Genomic DNA, 15,473 nt, shown 5'->3' on the forward strand with positions numbered 1-15,473 from the left:
CTCTTAGGAGTACAGTTTGGGAAGGATGTAGAGTCCGACTGGACTCATTCTAGTATTGCCGGATGATGTGTTTCCACCAGCCACTTCTCGAGGGCTCGTTTCACACACACCCCACACACATCCATCACAGGTGTCACCAGTCAGGTGACCCTGCAAATAAAAGGGTCCGGGCGCACGTGTCCCAGGCCAGTTACCAAGACAGTAACAATGTGTCTGTGTCCTTAATTCTTTATTTTATCAATTCTTTTATTGCATGTAAACAACAATCAAAACATTGCTGCAGCGTATTAGACAACATTAGGATGTGATATAGACCACGCTACTTCTCTCAGAGGAATCCTCGAGGCTCGCTCTCTCTCTCCCTGATCTGGCAAAGTCAAAGCATATCTGGCTGCGGTCCTCTGCCCTCACGGGGCTGGGTGAGAATACCAACCCCCTCTGTAGGCATTCCACTTTCCCCAGGTTTCAGTCCATTTCCTTGGGCATCCCCTGCTCGTGTGGACCACTTGTTCCACTAGCATGCACCAGTCCAGAGCAAGTTTTCAGTCCGCCAGCGATGGCGGTCAACTTGCTTTCCATGCATGGGAAATATTATGTTTCGCTATTATCAATCCCAGAGTCATCCATACCCGGTCCAGGCGGGTGAGATCTGTTTCACCCAATATTCAACATGCACCATTTAGGGGAAAGCTCAATGACCTTCCCACACACAGTGTTGAGGCATGACATCACTGATTCCCAATGACTCTGTATGACCGGGGAGCTCCATAGCATATGATAAAAGGGCCCTCCCGGTCCACAATTTAGAAAGCAAAGGGGGTTCCCACTCTGCCCATCCTTGCCAAAGTTGTGCAGGCATAATAGCTTCTGTGGAGGATTTTCAGCTGAACTAATCATAATCTAGAACGCACAGCCACCTCTGTTGGGGAAGTGACAGTATCCTGCCATTCCCCGTCATCCAAATCTCCCAGGTCTCGAACCCATTGGCCCCTCAAATTCCCCAAAACATCAGGGTAGTTATTAATGAGTTTCTGTCAAGTGTTGTGTGGGGTCCGTTATGTATAGTAAAATGTCATCTCTCCATTTCAGGCCTCAGATCAGGGGGTCGCTATGTATTCAGTCCGCCAGCGGTTCCAGAGCTAGGTCGAAGATCATGGGGGATACTGGGCAGCCCTGTTGTGTAACCTGCCATCATGCGGTGGTGTAGATGTACTTTTATTAACAGTTACTTGAGCCAGGGGCTGCATGTAGAAGAGGCGCACCCACTCCACAAAAAGTGCCCCAAAACGCTGGAGGACCTCAAATACATATGCCCACTCAGTTATATCGAAGGCCATCTTTGCATCGAGAGAGAAGATTAAGGCATCTTCACGAATATAAGGCACCCGGCCCAGGACGGCGTAAAGATGCCTCAGACTCAGGGCTGTGCTTCATCCCAGCATGAAGCCAGACTGGTCGCGTGGACCAGGGAGGGAATCATCTTGACCAACCGGTAGGCCAAGAGTTTAGCCAGGATTTTCACTTCAGCGTTAAGGAGCAAAGTACATAACTCTGATGGTTTGCCATCCTGTGTATGACCACTATGGTAGCAAGCCTCTGATCTCTAGGTAGAGCTCCCTTGTCGCGGCTTTCAAGGACTATTGTCAGGAGGTGTGGGGCAATCGTCGTAGCTGTGAGTTTGTATATATCGATAGGGAGACCATTGGGTCCCTGGGTCTTGCCAGTAGAAAGTCACGTATAGCTTGGGTTATTTCATCTACTGTTATCTCCTGGTTTAGTAGAGTTTTGTCCGGTTTAGACTGGACTGGGAGTTCAACATCCGCCAGCAGCTCCTGAGCCTCGAGTGCTGTAGTCGGCAAAGCAGGGGAACATACTTGCCTGTAGTGAGCCACAAATGCGTCTGCGATCTGTTGGCCCCCTTTCACTCTGTCCTCACTGTCAGTCAGGATTTTCAGGTACCCATCGGTTTGCCCTTTCCTTGCCATCCAGCTAGGCCAGCAATCTTCCATTCTTGTCGCCTACTTCATGCAGGCATCGCTGTTGTGCTATATACTTTGAGTGGGCCACATCCATCGCAATATCCCTAAACTCTTTCTCTTTCAAGGCCAATTGGTGATGCACTGGTTCTTGTCCTGAGACCGTCTGTCTGGTTTCTAGGTCTAGAATCTCCTTCTACAATGCTTCTAGGCGTGCCCTCTTATCTTTCTTGTGGCCTGAAATCAGTGAGATCCACTAACCTTTTATTACTGCCTTGTAGGCCTCCCACAATGTCTGTGCTGTCTCTACTGAGCCTGTATTTTCATCGAAGTAGTGCTTCGCTGTTTTGGTCAGGCTTTCATGAATAGTTGGATTTTGGAGGTACCAGGGGTTGATTACCAGACTGCGCTGCTCCAAGAAAGGTGGGCCACCATACATCAGGCAGATTGGAGAGTTATCCGATATGCCTCTCGCCAAATGTTCAATCTTTTTAAGACAAGGGGTCATGAGGGGAAGGACAAGGACATAGTCAATTTGTGACATACTTCAGTGGGCACCGCAGTGGAATGTGTACTGCAGCTCATGTGGGCGGCAGATGCGTCATGCAAGCACCAGCTCCATAGCCCCTAGAAACTCCAACAAGGAGTGCCCAGGCAAACCAGTCCTCCGGGAAGGCCAGCGGTCCGTAATCTTACAGTGCGTCGTATTAAAGTCCCCTCCAAGCAACGATTCCCCTACCGGGAGTTCGAGTATGAGGGTGATCACTGTGGCAAAGGCAGTGCTGTGTAGTCATGTGGGGATGTAAATCGATACTATATTGACCGTAGTGTTCTCCCATTGTCCCGAAACTGGTGCCTATCTCCCATATTGGTCCGCCCAGGTGTACTGAACCCTGAAGTGTGAGGTTTTTCGCGTCAGAATACCCACTTCCCGGGAACCTGAGTTGTATCCCACGGGTGCTAACAGTTTGAATCCCCAGCGATCCAAGGCTCAATAGGTGTTACCTTGTAGGTGTGTCTCTTTTAAGAGCAGGACATCTGGAGCATGCCTCTTTAGATATTGGAGTGCCACTCCTCTCTTTAGTTTGTCGCCCAGCCCATTAATATTTCAGGAGAACAACTTAATCTCAGGTGTGGACGAAGCCATGTGTAAAGACAGAGTTATCTGCCACCCAGGATGGCCGAGCATCATGAGAGAACGGGTACCCAATCTCAGTATACCAACCCTAGGAGAAGCTGTGTGTTGTGTCAAATTGGTTGTGCTGTTTGCTGAATATATTAAAAACTCTTCCTCTAACAAAACAAAGCAACATTCAAACCCAACCCCCCTCCCTGCCTCCCTGTATGGTAGATCTAAAACTGTCCCCCCCCCAAAACTGTAGAATGCCTTTCGCCCCAATCCAACATATTCAACTCTAGGTGGCAGTTCCCAAAATTCAGATATCCCCAGCGTACAACTCTCCTGAGGAAAGCATTTTCCCTGCTTCCGCTGCTCCGTTTGCGATAGCTGGATTGTCCAGTCCAGTCAATGTTTCATACCAGCCTGATAAACGGAGTGTTGCGAAGCTTCTGAGCTCAAGGGGCACCGGACCTCCCCATAAGGCTGTCCCCAGGGAGACCCCTCATTCTGCAGTTGAGGTTGTCGAGCCCCCCCCCCATTTCCTATAGGACATTTTAGGTCTCAGTCTGCTCCGGTGAGTCGCTGTGTTCTCTTGGATGTCCCTGCGCTGTTCGATGGCCAGGTCTTTCTGTTTCTTGTCACCTTCGTCCCAGGTGCATCTTCCGTTGCAGCATTCCTACCGTATCCATCCCTCCAGCCAGTCAAAAGTATCATGTGGTTTCTCAAAGTACCATGTTTTACCCTCGGCCACCACTTGTAGATTGGCGGGGAACATCATGGAATATTTTATGCCTCAATCTTGCAACGCCTTCTTTACCTCCAAAAAGCTGTGTTGTAGTCTTTGCACATGCATGGTGAAGTCTGGAAAAAAGGTTATAGTTGCTTTTTCATACTGTACAGGAGGGGCACTGCGGGCTGTCTGCAGGATCACGTCTGAATCCTGGAAATTGAAGATCTGGGCTATTATCACTCATGGGGGTGCTACCGGGCGTGGGGCCACTACCGGGATGCAATGAGCTCGTTCCGCTGAGAAGAACTTTGATAGGCCTCCTGGTTGCAGTTCCTTGATGATAAGATCCTCAACAAACAAGTCTACTGCATGCCCCTCTGTGAGTTCGGGCACCCCAATAAGGCGGATGTTGTTTCTTCGCAATCATCCTTCATAGTCTTCCAGCTGGGCTTGTAGGGTGGTAGCCAGGGCTTACAGTTCTCCCACTTGTGTTTGCAACGTCTTCGTGTGGCCCCGGAGGGCGGTGGCAGATCCCTCCATGTCTTTCACTCTTGTTGCCATATTTCGCAGGCCTGTCCTTAGCAGTGACACTTCTGTTGACACAGAGTCGATCCTGATTTCCAGGGAGGTGTGAATTCCCTGTATGGCTTCCCAGGGCATGATGTCCTGAAGCATGATGGACCCTGCCTCAGGTGGAGGACAATCTGGAGTAGTTGTAGTTGATTCCAGTGATGCCCCTGCTTCAGGGACCTCTTTCGGGAGTCCATATTTGTCCAGTTTGGACTGATGGATTGCACGTCCTCCCCTGCCTCCAGTCATGGCCGGGCTACTAGTTGCTGGTTCCCGCAGGTCTCTCCCTAAGGGTGTAGAGGATCGATTGGGGGAGAGCAGTGCCACAGTATTCACCGCCACCCAAACCGGGAGTCTTCCAGGTACTCTCGTCGGCCTGTTGGTTTCCCTGCTGCACTGCTCGTCTCCCCCTTTGACGTGGTGTCTCACGGTGCACCGCTCCGATGTGCGCTTGGATTGAGTGAGGGTGGGTGGCCCACTCTGTTGCTCCAACTGCTGCGCGCTCCTCCCTGGTGCTTACTTTGAGGCCACGGGGCCTCCCAGGGCAGCCGCATCTCTCCTGACCTCAGTCAGCAACGCTTCGATCAGGGCAGCCACCCGTGCTGGCACACAGCTGCCGCAGGGGGAGGGGGGCCCACTCAGGTCCAACGCGGGCCTCAGACCCCAAGTCATTCACCCCCAGACGCCTCCGCGGACTTACTGCCGCCACTTGGGCCGATCACCTTCCACTCACCCCGGTGCCGTGGGTGGTGCCCGATCTTCCAAGCGGGCCTCCCTCAGGAGCCCCTGTCTTCTGGTTTGCTCCAGCCCGAAGTTGATGGCTCGCAGCAGCGCCCGTGGTCTGCGCCGACTCGCTGTCGCTGGGATGTCGCTCCTCTCTTCGGGCGCCTGTCTTGCAGCAGGCCGCACCAGATGTCTCACCCTCAGCACTGGTCCAAAATCATACCAGAACAGCTTAGCAGGTTCCCAGGGCTATTCGGACCCTGCGGTGAGCCCTTCTGCCCGTGGGTGGATCGTCTTACGGATATTTTGAGGCTTGGTTTACGTGGGGGATCGGAGCTGTGCTAAGAAGTGGCCATCCTGTCCGGCTGTTGGCCATGGCCCCTGTGTCCTTAAATCTAAGCAGCTTGTGGGCCTAGAGCCCCCAGCACTACACACAGTAACAGTATTTCACAATTAATGAAACAAAACAACTATATTTCCTTTATTTCTATAAATGGAAACAATTATTGTAGCAATACCTATAATTTGTCAGAAATAAAATATTTCATCAGTATTTTTAAAAGAATTACAATATTTCAATTAAGTTGTAAGACTACTGGCATGTGTTAAATCGTGGAAGATTTATAAAAGGGTATCAGCATGTGTTTACTGGCTTGGCCTTTCAATGTTTTGAAGGCATAGCAGTCAACACTCGTTTACACAGGTTATTTACAATTAACATGTTGAAACTGATATCGCAACTTCAGATATGCGAAGAGAATGGGGGCATTTTCCAAGGCACGTTCATCTGCAAGCCTACTTTTACGGCCAAAAACCGACTGCCAAGAATTCACAAAAGGAATCTTAGCAGCTGTAAGTAGGTGCTAAATGGTATTTATCGACTTCGATCGAAGGGAAAGATGCAGTCGTATTTCCCACAGAATGGATGGGAAGTGAGTGAAACACGGTGTGCTTAGTCTTGTAGGTTTAGAAACTCCCACAATCATGTAAGATTTGTGGGCATTAACAAACTGCAATCCCACATGTTGCCAGAGATTTAACCCTCCAGTGGAAATATATAACCTCGAAAGTTTGCGCAGACAAAGGGGAATTATTTTTTTCCACAACAAAAAATATTTTTCCTGTTAAGAAAACATCATTTAAAAAATTGCACTTGTACACTGGGCTCTATTTCCCCAATGCGCAATTCTATGATGTGTGAAATCATGTATTTTAAGGAACTGGAAGCACGAGAAATACGTCACATGACATTCCCAGTAGTACTTCCTAGAAACCTGAGTCTGGTGCAAGTTTCCTCAATTGCTACTGTCAATGTTTCTGAGTTACAAAAAACAGTAAATCTGGACCAGCTTGTAAAAGTACTTTCGCGGGTACAGATTTTCTATGTTCTTTGTGAGTTGCCTCCACCAGTGAGTCAAAGAGAAAACTGCCCGGTTGATAGCACAAGTCTACATTAATGCTGTGGCGAGCATTTATAAAATATGTGTCTTTACACTAACAATTTCTCACAAGCCAATATGTGTTCCCCATAAGAGAAAAAAACGGATAGCCATGCCTGGTTTTGGTGAAAAACCCTCTAATGTCCTTCGCCAAGTTACTGCAATAAAAACGTAAAAAAACTTAAAAAGAAAGATTCAGGGTAAAGTAAGTATCACCTGCTTTTGCTTGACAAGATGTCCTTTAGACATAGGCTGTTCTATGGTTAAAGGGAGTTCAATTATTAAAAGGCCAATTCCTTGATTACTCGGCCGCCTGCACAGTTCCATGCCAGACCCTTATTTGCACAGAGCAGTTTACACCCAATAGAGCAGGCAGGGGATTTAAGGTTTGATTGTAGAATGTACACCATTCAGCTGCCAGTTTTGTAAGAGAAAAGGCTCTTCTTTCTGACTTAGGCCCATATCAGCACGTTCCAAAGTTTACAACAGGAGTTGTTCTTATCAGATGTACCACCTTTGTCCTCGGGTGTCCTCTATTCAAAGAGTTTCCCACCATGATAGGGGTCTAATTTCTCAGGCCATCCTTACAATCTGCTTATTTTCTTATGGTGATTTTGGCTGCTGGAGGAAAATAAGGAATTACCAGGGTAAAAGGATCCCTGAATTGCTGTTTCATCCAGTAATTCATAATTCCTCATCTCTAAAGAGACCCTCAGGGTACTGGACTGGGTTCCCAGAGTTACTGATACCACTGTGAGGTTGGGAAAAATCTGAATCATTTTCCAGGCCACTCATAATGATGCATTAATCTAAGGCTTGCATGGGTTAGATGAACACCACAAAGAGTAGATTATTCCATAAGTGACATCACAAAACAAAATAAAATGATGGACAGAGTGTTGAAACTTTTCAAACACTCACCCCCAGTCACAGATCTGGGCTTAATCCATCATTATTTTGCTCGCCACATCACCTCAGTTTAGACCCAGCCATATGCAAATCAGCCTTGACCCTGTTCCCCATAGGAACAGTCCAGTCCGAACTGCTAGGCCAGGTCCAACCTGGACAGGAACCAAGCATCCTGGGACCGGTTTCAGAGTATCACCCTTCATCAGCCAGGCTAGCTTGAATCCAGTGGCGCAGCGAGCAAGGGACCAACGTCTGGGCATATCCCTGCCACTAGTTATAGTTATAGTTCAGCACTCCTTTCAGCATCCTTTTGTGTTGCTAAGGTTGCCCTAAGTGGGAAAGGATATGCCCAGACGTGGGTCCTTTGCTCATTGTGCCACTGGATTCAAGCTAGCCTGGCTGATGAAGGGTGATACCCTGAAACCGGTCCCAGGATGCTTGTTTCCGGTCTAGGGAGGACCTGGCCTGGCAGTTCGGGCTGGACTGTTCCCATGTGGAACAGGTCAAGACCGAGTTGCATATGGGTGGGTCCAAACTGGGGTGGCATGGTGAGCAAAAGAAGAATGGATTTAACCCAGATCTGTGAATGGGGGTGAGTGTTTGCATTGTTCAGCACTCCGTCCATCATCCTTTTGTTTTGCTAAAGTTGTCCTAAGTGGGTAGGGTATGCCCAGTTGTGGGTCCCTTGCTCACTGTGCCACTGGATTCAAGCTAGTCTGGCTGATGAAGGGGATACCCTGAAACCGGTCCCAGGATGCTTGTTTCCGGTCTAGGGAGAACCTGGCCTGGCAGTTCGGGCTGGACTGTTCCCATGTGGAACAGGGTCAAGACTGATTTGCATATGGCTGGGTCCAAACTGGGGTGGCATGGTGAGCAAAAGAACAATGGATTTAACCCAGATCTGTGACTCGGGGTGAGTGCTTGCATTGTTCAGCACTCCGTCCATCATCCTTTTATATTCCCTAAGTGAAACATACCTTATAATGAACAGCAAAACTCTCAGCACCTTTTCCTAAATTCAGCCTATGCACTTAAGACCATTCCCCCCTCCTCTAGTCAGTCATAAATTCTGTTATAGAGAACTACCCTACCAAAAATTGACATCAGAACATCAATAACAACACAATTGGCCTGTGTTTGGTAGGAAAGTTAGGCGTACCTCTCTTAAAAGCTGGAATGAGCGAAGCTAGTTCCATAAAGCTGTTTGTTTTGTATGAAATTGTGAACTAGAAATGCCCTGACCTTTGGATGGAATTTGCTTCACCTGCCACACAATCCTTCTGCGGCATAATTTTGAGATTATATCATAACAATATCAATTGTTCGCAGTTCAGACAGATCAAATAATATTAAAAAGGCTGCACCCAGGGGCCAGCATCTCACATTACTCTGTTACAGCGGTAACTGGTGACTTTTCTTCTGCTGTTTAGTATTTTGAAGAAAACATTTGTTACAGGACAGTGTTAACATCTGCAATTGATGGACTGAGGAAAGTTTTTGCCGGCAGCAGGAAAAAAAAATCTTTAAATACTTAAATGAAATTCAAACACGGTGGGATAAATTATTCCTTCTTTACCACGTTTTCTTCAAGTTTACCCAGATTTATGTTTACTTCAAACACTGTTCCCAAAACATACTTTATATAAGGCGGCCAGTAAGAGTTTAGAAAAATCTTAAATGTGTTGCATCTCTTTTTAAGGATTGATCTTTGCGAATGTGAAGCATCTGTCCAAAAGTGGCATTTGCCCCATCAGCCAACCTCGCCTTTGAAGGTGGGGGATTCTCTGGGTATCCACAGTTGAAGCCTCAGGTGTCTCCAACAAAAGACACCTATGACCTGGGGTTCAGCATTGACTAGACAGCAACCTCACAGTGCTGTTGCCCTGTCCTATTTAGTGAGGGGTGATGGGTCACAGTGGCTGATCCAGGCAGGGAAAATAATGAATGGCTTTGATGCACAATGAAAAATGCTCTACACCATCAGGGTTATTTACTATCTAAAAATAAAAAATAAAGGGGCATATTTATACTCCATTTGCGCCGAATTTGCGTCGTTTTTTTCGATGCAAATTCGGCGCAAAACTAACGCCATATTTATACTTTGGTGTTAGACGCGTCTAGCGCCAAAGTATGAGGAAAGAGCGTCATTTTTTTGCGCAAACGCCTTCCTTGCGTTAATGAGATGCAAGTTAGGCGTTCCCGTCTAAAAAATGACTGCGACGCAAATGCGTCGTATTTATACTCCCGGGCAAAAATCACGCCCGGGAGTGGGCGGGGCAAAAAACCCCACATTTGCGCCGGATTTTAGCGCCTGGGTCAGGGCAGGCGTTAAGGGACCTGTGGGCTCAAAATGAGCCCACAGCTGCCCTCCCATGCCCCCAGAGACCCCCCCTGCCACCCTTGCCCACCCCAGGAGGACACCCAAGGATGGAGGGACCCATCCCAGGGACATTCAGGTAAGTTCAGGTAAGTATAATTTTTTATTTTTTTTATATTTTTTTTGGCATAGGGGGGCCTGATTTGTGCCCCCCTACATGCCTCAATGCCCAATGACCATGCCCAGGGGACATAAGTCCCCTGGGCATGGCCACTGGGCAAGGGGGCATGACTCCTGTCTTTACTAAGACAGGAGTCATGTAAATGGCGTCTGGGCGTCGTTAAAAATGGCGCAAATCGGGTGTAGGCGATTTTTTGGCGTCAACCTGACTTGCACCATTTTAAGACGCCCTAACGCCATTTTCCCCAACGCCGGCGCTGCCTGGTGTACGTGGTTTTTTTCCACGCACACCAGGCAGCGCCGGTCTGCTAGCGCCGGCTAATGCCATTCAGTAAATACGGCGCCCGCATGGTGCTTCAGAATGGCGTTAGCCGGCGCAAAACTTTTTGACGCTAAACTGCGTTAGCGCAGTTTAGCGTCAAAAAGTATAAATACGGGCCAAAATGCTGAACTGGGCCAACAATGGCTGATGCTTACTCACCATTTTCCTCTGCCTTCTGTGTATCCACCTAACTAGCACAGTCAGAGAGAGGCAGGCAACGATCTAACTATGGCCAGCTGCCGATCCACTAGTGGATCGCTCTGCTGACCTAGTAGGCTTTCAAAGTGCCCAACAAAGCTTAAACGATGCCACGGGGCTTGTATTGTGGTTTCATCCTACTACAGTAGCATGTAGAAACTTCAGAGGTCACGGGGAATGGCAAGGTAGTGAATAATGTTGTGGGTGAGTTGTAGGGGAACTGCTAAACTGTTTGGACTTCGTTAATGCTAACTTATATGATAATCTAGGATAAGGCACCTTTCCAGGATTGGAGAAATTGAATGTATGTGTGTGTATATGTATATATATATGTATATATTCATATATATATATATATAATATATATATATATATACACACACACACACATATATATATATATAATATATATATACACACACACACACACACACACACACATATATATATATATATATATATATATATATATATATATATATGTATATATATATATATATACATATATATATATATATATATATATATATACATATAGGTGTTTTACCTAGTGGCAGTTGCCACTAGGTAGTTATAGTTAGGACCTAGTTTCTATATAAAAAGTGTTTTTTTACTTGCATATATCCTTGGCAACGCTTGACGAATCTTCACAGAATTTTCCAAAAACATTTGCCAGTCACGTCAGCTGCTGTTTGGAAAGTTTTGGGGTGATCTGTCCAGGAGGGGCTGAGAAAAAGGAGGGGTCCCAAAACACGTTTTCCTCATTAATTTTTCAATAGGGACTTTGAACAGTGATAGCACCAAAACTACTTGATGGAAGTACACCAAATTTGGCAGAAAGGTAGGTCCTGGTCCAGAAAGGAACTTTATTTTGTTTTGGTGTAAATCCATAAAATAGTTTTAGGGAAATTAAAGAAAATCCAATATGTCTAGGGACGTGAAGGATTGGTGACCTCTCCCAATCTCGTGCTGAGAGCTGGTTGTCTGCCAACCCTTCAACAAGGAAGCTGTTGAAGTGTTGGCAGCCATCTTGGGACTCGAGTCCCTGAAAAAAAAGAATTAAAATACAAAAGGGACCAGAATACGAACACCATGACCCCTTAGCTCTGGTGCCTGGGTTCTAAAGGGACCCCCACAGCTAAAAAGCATATATATATTTTATTTTACCGCAAATGTTCGAAGGTGTCGCAAATCTGTAGTAAAACATTTTTTTAAAACAAGCACAGGCTTCCAAGCTTGTTGTTAAATAAGCACCCTGGTGGGCCAGGTTCCAGGGGCACTTTTATGTTTTTAATAGGTTCCCCACAGCCCTGGAGACCACCACTTCCCCAAGGCGAACAATGTAATATGAGTAGGGGGGCCACATGGCCCTCCGTGCCCGGGGTCCTATGCCCTCGAGGGCAAAAATGCTTTTTTAACATGAGGGAGGCCTAATGGCCTCCTCCAGAGCCCCAGGGACCACCACCCCCAGGGGCGAATAATGTTATATTAGCGGGGGCTGCACAGGCCCTGTGCCTCGGGGACCACCACCACCTGGTAAATCTAATGAAATGGGTGCGGGGGTGCAGGCCCCCCCTAGTCCCAGGGACCACCACCTCCCCATGGTCAATAATGTTATATGAGCGGGGAGGCCACGTGGCCCCCACACCCTCCGGATCACCACCCCCTGGTGCATTTTGGAAATTGGGTGTGGGGAGGCCACTCGGGACCCCTACAGAGACCAAGGGACCATCACCTCTCCATGGCACATAAAGTAATATGAGCGAGGTGGCCGTATGGCCCCCTGAGCCCCGGGGACCACCACTCCTTGGGGCATTTTGGAAATTGGGTGCAGGGAGGCCTCTCGGGCCCTCCCCCGCAGCCAAGGGATTCACCACTTCCCTGGGGCAAATACTAAATAATGTAGAGGGGCTTCCTTTCAAACCACCACCTATCCTGAGCTTCTTCAGCAATGGAGAGGGGCCGCGTGGTCCCCCTTGTGGAACCACTGATGGCCCTGGGGACCACCACATCCCAGGGCCGACAGCTGCTTTGAAGCTGCAGCCAAGCCAGAGCAAACATTCCAGTTTCAGAAGAGCGGGACCTGTCAAGCAGGTCCTGCTGCCTAAAAGTGGACTTTTCGTCTCTGCTCCCTGCACACAGATATTCAGGCAGGGGGCAGAGATGAAAGGTTTGCTTCAGCAACCATGGAGCTGCTACTTAAAGCTGCTCCTTGGTTTCTGAAGCAATGTCACCACAGAGGAGGCCTTGAGGCCTCCCCTGCGGTGCCAGATAGCCTGTAAAGGGCTTTTTGTTACATAAATAAATAAAAAATGTTGGGACCACAGGGAGACCCTTGAGGGCTCCCTCATGTACCCGGTTAGCCCATAAGGGGCTAAAAAAAAAAAAAGTACGTTTTTTTAAAAATAAACAAATAGCTCAGTGTGGACGTCACAGACCTTCACACTGAGCATTCAGGGTTCGAGTCCAGCTTAAGGGTCATATGAAAGGTGATTTTACTTTTAAACATTTACAAATACATTTTTGTTTTCAAATTGTGCAGAAATATCTCACTCTAACTATACCATACATAAAAGCCCAAAAATGTCTCTTTCTCTCCCGCCTCTTTCTCTATCTCTTTCTCCCACTCACACAGCCATTCAGACACTCATGCACCCCCTCACAGACCCACTGAGACCTCGTGCACCCACTGACACCCTCATGCACCCACTGACAAACTCACAGACCCACACGCACACTGACGCACCCACTAAAACACTGATATATGCACTGTCACATCCAGACAATCTGACAGCCACTTTCACCCCAAGATACACCCTCTCATGCCTATTCTCACACCCAGAGAGGCCGAGGCCAGCTCCTGCTGCGCACTGCCAAAGGGCCATATGTAGTATCGGGGTGGGCGAAGGGTCTACCTGCAGGCCAGGTCTTGCAGGCAACCTCCCCTGTGCATGGGTGAACGCCATGCACGGTTGGGTGCTTATAGGGGGCCTAAGGTAAGTATAACTGGCGACTTCGCCATGCACATTTGTCTCATCAATAAGTTTATTGCAAATGTTGCATTGAGAGAATGAAAAGTGGCATAGAATATGTCATCAATAATATAATATGCAGTGTAATTAGCTGTGCAGGGTGAAGGCGCAAGTTATAGTTACCTTAGGGTGCAAGTTTAGTTACTTGAAAGAACTCTAACTATTACTACTGAATTTCTATGGTTTTGTACAAGTAAATTCAGAACCTAACTATAACGTCCCTGTAACCTTTGATGTATATATATATATATATATATATCCAGCACACAGTCCTTCTCCCTCACAAAGACTTTCTCAGACACCCATGATGCAGTTTGTAGAGAGCAAATGTAATTCACACAGATAGTAAGGACCATTTGTGTGAATTAAATTTGCTTTCTAAAAACTGCACCACAAGTGTCTGAGTGTCTGAGAAGCTCTTTGTGAGGGACAAGAACTGTGCATTACAATCAATATAGGTAATTAGCATAAGGCTCAATTAAGAAAAGCAAACAGAATGACAAGAATGAAAAAAAAGTAAAATCTCAGAGTACAATATTTCTATGTCCTAAGCAAGAGACAGACTGATGTAGGTCTGCTCTCTAATGTCGGGGTAAGCCGGACATGCCACATCACCAAAAACAGGTCTGTGTATAGAAAATACACAGTGAATATCACAGTGTCAGCATAAGGTGATCATATACTGTATAATTCCAAAAATAGGCACATCAGAAAACAAAATGTAATACATCATCATCTAATACCATCCCGTAAATGAAAGTAAGAACAACCCCTTTTTAGGTCGAGCGCACAAGCGCTCTGGCCTGTTCTAATCTTTCTGTGGGCTTTTAACCACCCCCACCGCATTCCCATAACTATCACTCATTCATGGGCTTGCCTCTCAAAAATCTTTTGTTATCATTGGTAAGTGCATTACGTTGTCCTTTGTCCCTACTTGGGGCAGTTTTGTTACCACTTTGGCCATCAATACTGTCACATTTGCTGATACGTTTGACTGCAAGCAAACTTCTTTTTCCTTCTGTGTCTCTCCTTTGCGCTCACGCTCATGGTGGCCGTGCGCTTTGAATTAGCTTGCTTTTGTCAACTGTTTTACTTTTCATTTTCAATTTACGTGGCAAGAAAAGTCCAGATAGGAATTTACAATGCGAATAACTCTAACTCGAGCAAACGCAAGACCCATTGCATTGCAAATACTTGTTTACCTAATACCATCAGATGTGTCAGTACCAATCTAATTACACTCAACAGAATGATAGACTCTTTGGCGAATTGGCCTACAGTAATACAGGTAGAAAGAGCCTTGAAAGTAGCAAATGACTTCCTCTGGAGTTCTTTGAAATCAGCATGTCAACACAAAGGGTTTAATTACGAGTTAGGCGGTCTGATGGTAAGACCGCCATATTAAGAGTCACACAGCTAAGTCTGCCAAAAAACAGCCAAAATTCCAAAACCGCCAGGACACTGGAGGGTGGAAAGGAGGTGACCCCACCACAATCACTGCCAGCCTGACAAAAATCATCTGATCATATTACGATCCACAAAACACTAGAGCGTTTTTTCCATGGTGGGAAACCATTGGCGCTGTGAACCTCAATGGTCTGAACTCACATCAGTCAGAACACTGCACCACATTGGACAGTTTGAATGTCCCACATCTGACACATATTCACACACCCAACACACTTACACACTGCACTATAGAACCCATAATCCTTTGTAACCGGAATGCCAAACACAGCCACAGACAAGCAACATTTCAGGGAGATACAAAAAACAAGATTAGGCACAGATACACATTTCACTACACAACATATACAACACAAAGTTTACTAACACACACAATACAAAACAACTTTCACCCACTCACATCACAGCACAAACACTTGTTCACTATTATTTTTTCATCCTTTTTTCACTACCGAATCATCCTTACAACCACTACTACGTCCCCACCAAA

The sequence above is a fragment of the Pleurodeles waltl genome, chromosome 9 (genome assembly GCF_031143425.1).
Source record: "Pleurodeles waltl isolate 20211129_DDA chromosome 9, aPleWal1.hap1.20221129, whole genome shotgun sequence".
Lineage (NCBI taxonomy): Eukaryota > Metazoa > Chordata > Amphibia > Caudata > Salamandridae > Pleurodeles > Pleurodeles waltl.